A 4,717-nucleotide genomic window follows, 5' to 3' on the forward strand; every position below is an offset into this window, starting at 1 on the left:
AAAAAAAAACAAGATCAAGAGTTATCCTACACCTGAACAGTGCAGGAGCAAAAGAATGTTTATAGTGGGTTTCCAGACAAACAGGACTTACATGGCCTTGGAGTGTTTTTCATTGGTCCAAAAGTGATGTGGATGCAGCCAGAGAATTAGCAGAACTAATGAGGCTTGAGGTCAGATTAAGAAGGAATCAATAGGCCTGCACAAATCAACCCAGTGCCTGATACATGGCAGGAGCCCAACAAGTGTTTATTGAATGGAAGGATAGAGGGGTGGATGAGTGGATGGATGGATGGATGGATAGATGAATAGATGGGCTGGTAGATGGATGGATGGGTAGATGGGTGAGTGGATGGATAGACAGATGGGTGGATAGATGGGTAGATGGGTGGGTAGATGAATATATGGGTGGATGGATGGATAGGTGTATTGGTAAGTGAGTGAGTGCATGGGGGAGTAGACGGATGAGTAAGTTCTGGGTGTGTTCATGTCCTCGTTTGTCTGTGTGCTAGGCACTGTTCTATGTACATATAGAAATATAATAATGAAAAAGCAGACATAAATCCCTTCCCTTGGTGGCAATTACAGTGTTTTATTTATATTTCCACAGTTAAGCCTCACAACAATGCCGCCGGATAGATGTTATTATTACCCCTATGTTACAGATGAGTAAACTGAGGTCTAACAAGGTTTTTCCAAATCACACAGCTGGAAAGTGCAGGCAGTAGAATTTGAATTCAAGCAGTCTGGTTCTAGACTAACCACAGTATATTTTTTAATAGAGATGAGGTCTCACTATGTCACCCAGGCTGGAGTACAGAGACTATTCACAGGTGCAATCATAGCTCACTGCAACCTCAAACTCCGAAACTCAAAGGATCCTCCTGCCTCAGTCTCCTGAGTAGCTAGGACTACAGGCCAAGCTCCATTAGTATATTTTTTAAATGGATAAGTTCACACTAAAAAAGAAAATCCAGATTTCCAGTTGTCTTGGCTGTATCTGGCACACCTGGGCCCATATGTCTGCAGATGGCTAGAGCTAAGTAGCAGTTGCCCCCTTAGTGGGGCACACACAATCCAGGTCAAGCTTCAATATTTACTGAGCACCTACCACACATCTGGCGATGATTAGACCCTGGAACCACCCACCCAATTCCCTTGTCCAAGATTTCTGCCTGTGTCCTGCAGCTGTTTAATTTGTGTCCCCTGGAAGTAGCCCTTAGACATTCACTGGGTACCAAATTAATCAAGGGCAGAAACCTACTAGTCCAGGGAGAGAAGGAGTCAATGACAACTGTGGAATGTGTTTAAAGCAAAGCCAATCCCACATAGGGTCTGGGCAGGACCTACAGTTGGGGTATCCCAGGGATAAGCAGGAGCAAACAGTGATGGGGTGATGGGGGAGCCAGGCAATGCTGCCTCTCAGTACTTCCTACCCAGCATTCACATAACTGATGAGGACATAAAAAAATACTGGTAAATATACTGATGTTCATGAACTTGGAGTATGAGAAGACTTCTTAAATATGACCAAAAAAATAAAAACAAGTCCTAAACAAAAGTGTGGATATATTTAGCATCTTTAAAATTAAGAACTTCTTTGGATACTTACCTTACAGCATCTATAAAAATTAACTCAGTAGGAGTCAGAGACCTAAATGTAAGAGCTTAAACTACAAAACTCTTACAAGAAAACATAGAAAAAATGCTTCATGACATTGGATTTGATTTCATACTCAATGATTTCTTGAGCATGAAATCAAAAGCATAAACAAAACAACAGAAAAAAACAGATAAATGAAAATACATCAAAATTAAAACTTGTGCATCAAAAGATGCTTTTAAGAGAGTGAAAAGGCAACCCATGGAATGAGAGAAAAGTTTACAAATATTTATCAGAATAGTTGATTTAAAAAGTTAATATCCAGACTAGGTAAAGACCTCTTCCTAACTGAACAAAAAACCAAACACTGACTCAAAAATGGGCAAAGGACTTGAACAGACACTTCTCCAAAGAAGCCCTACAATGGCCAACGAGTACATGAAAAGATGCTCAATATCACTAATCATTAGGAAAATGCAAAAAAAACCCACAATGAGTTATCACCTCACACCTATTAAGATAGTTACTATCACGGAAGAAAAATTTTAAAAAGAAAATATCAAGCTTTAACCAAGAGGTGGAGAAACTAGAACCTTGTGCATTGCTGGTGGGAATGTGAGATGGTACAGCTGGTTTGGAAAACAGTATGGGGGTTCTTCAAACAATCAAATATGAAGTTACTCTATGACCCAGCATCTCCACCTCAGGGTATACGCCCAAAAGGATTGAAAGCAGAGACTTAAACAGATATTTATATACTCGTAATCACAGCAGCATTACTCACAACAGCTCAAAGATGGAAATAACCCAAATGTCCCTTGACAGGTAAATGGATTTTAAAAATGTAGTGCATATAGTATATACAATGAAATATTATTCAGTCTTATAAAGGAATAAAATTCTGACACGTGGATGAACCCTAAAGACATTATAAACAAGGCACAAAATGTTAAATGTCGGTGATTCCACATGTATATATATTCCACATACATATCTCATATTATATGGGATACCTAAAATAGTTGAATTCATAGAAACAAAGTAGAATAGGGGTTGCCAGGGGCCCGGGGAGGGGCAAATGGGTAGTTAGTGTTTAATGGGTATAGAGTTTCAGTTTGGGAAGATGAAAATATTTTAAAGATAAATGGTGATGGTAGTTGCAGAGAATGCAAATATATTTAATGCCACTGAACTGCATATTTAAAAAGAATTAAAATGGTAAATTTTATGTTACATATTTTTACCATAATGAAAAGAATTAAGAACTTCTGTCCTGATCAAAAGACATCTGAACAAGGCAAGCCACAGAGCAGGAAAAGATATTTGGAATACATATAAGCAACAGAGGATTATAGTATGTAAAAAAAAAAAACTCTTATAAATCAGTAAGAAAAAGACAGACACAGTCAACAATTCCAAACAGGCGCTTTATGCAGGAGAAAATCCAAATAGCCATAAACATGAAAAGATGCTCAACCTCATTAGTAATCAGAGAAATGCAAATTAAAAACACAGTGAGATGCCATTTCTCACCCACCAGATTGGCAAAATTTATAAACCTAATAATGCCAAGTATTGTCAAGGATAGAGATGGGAATTTTCATACTGCACTAGTGGGGGTGTAAACTGGCACACATGCTTTGGCGACGGCTTTCCTTAGTAAAGTTGAAGATATACAAAGTCAACCCAGCAATTCCGCTCCTGGGGAGAGAAAGCAGTGGTTCTCAGACTGGAGTGTGCATCCGAATCACTCAGAAGGGTTATTAAACACAGACTGCAGGCCCCAGGCTCACAGTTTCTAGTTCAGAAAGGCTGTAGCGCAGCCTGAGAATCTGCATTTCTAACAAGCTCCCAGGTAATGCTGATGCTGCCAGTCTGAGGATCACACTCACAGAACCAGCAGTGTTATTCACAATAAAAATTGAAAATATTAAGATTAGAATGAGTGCTCGCAGCACATACACTAAAATTGGAACGATACAGAGAAGATTAGCATGGCCCCTGTGCGAGGATGACACACAAATTCATGAAGCATTTCATATTTTTAAAAGAGTGAACAACCCCATTTATAAGTGGGCAAGAGACCTGAATAGAAACTTCTCTGAAGATGTCAGAGAATGGCCAACAAACACATGAAAAAATGCTCATTGTTCCTAATTGTCAGAGAAACGCAAATCAAAACCACTCTGAAATATCACCAAACTCCAGTGAGATCAGCCTACATCACAATGTCCCAAAGTGCCTGCAGATGCCAGCACAGATGTGGACAAGAAGAAACACTTTTACATTGCTGAGGGAAGTGCAAACTAATATAACCTCTATGGAAAGAAGTATGGAGAATTCTCAAAGAAGTAAAAGTCGACCTTCCATTTGATCCTGCAATCCCATTATTAGGTATCTACCCAGAAGAACAAAAATCATTTTACCACAAGGGCATTTGCACCAGAATGTTTATTGCAGCTCCATTCACAATTGCCAAGATGTGGAAGCAATCTAAGTGCCCATCAACCCATGAGTGGATTAACAAACTGTGGTGTATGTATATACCATGGAGCATTATTCAACCATTAAGAAAAGATGCACCATGATCAAGTTGGTTTTATTCCAGGGTTACAGGGTTGGTTCAACATACTCAAATCTATAAATATAATACATCACATCAATAAAATAAAAAACAAAGATGATATGATTCTCTCAATTGATGCAGAAAAAGCTTTTGATAATATCCAGCATCCTTTCATGATCAGAACACTTAATAGGCATAGAAGGGACATTTCTTAAACTATTAGAGGCCATCTATAGCAAACTCACAGCTAATATCATATTGAATGGTGTAAAATTGAAAACATTTCTACTCAGATCAGGCACCAGGCAAGGATGCCCATTATCTCCACTGCTTTTCAACATAGCCATTACAATCAGGCAAGAGAAGGGTAAGATCAAGGGTATCCAAACAGGGTAAGAGGAGATCAAATTCTTACTCTTCGCTGATGATATGATCCTATACTGGAAAATCTGAGGGACTCAACTACAAAACTCTTAGAAGTGATCAAGGAATACAGCGGCATCTCAGGCTACAAAGTCAATACTTACAAATCAGTAGCTTTTTTTTTTTTT

At 38.7% G+C, this 4,717-nt stretch overlaps 1 protein-coding gene and 1 pseudogene across 3 annotated transcripts in view; one reads left to right on the top strand and one right to left on the bottom strand.

The window, feature by feature from the left end:
- Positions 1–4,717, bottom strand: part of GSG1L (GSG1 like) — a 238,574-nt gene that overhangs the window by 127,969 nt on the left and 105,888 nt on the right. The window lies entirely within an intron of this gene.
- Positions 3,546–3,646, top strand: LOC111727177 (annotated as a pseudogene).

Source organism: Otolemur garnettii, unplaced genomic scaffold (assembly GCF_000181295.1).
Source record: "Otolemur garnettii isolate 467f Iridium unplaced genomic scaffold, OtoGar3 scaffold00096, whole genome shotgun sequence".
Taxonomy (NCBI): domain Eukaryota; kingdom Metazoa; phylum Chordata; class Mammalia; order Primates; family Galagidae; genus Otolemur; species Otolemur garnettii.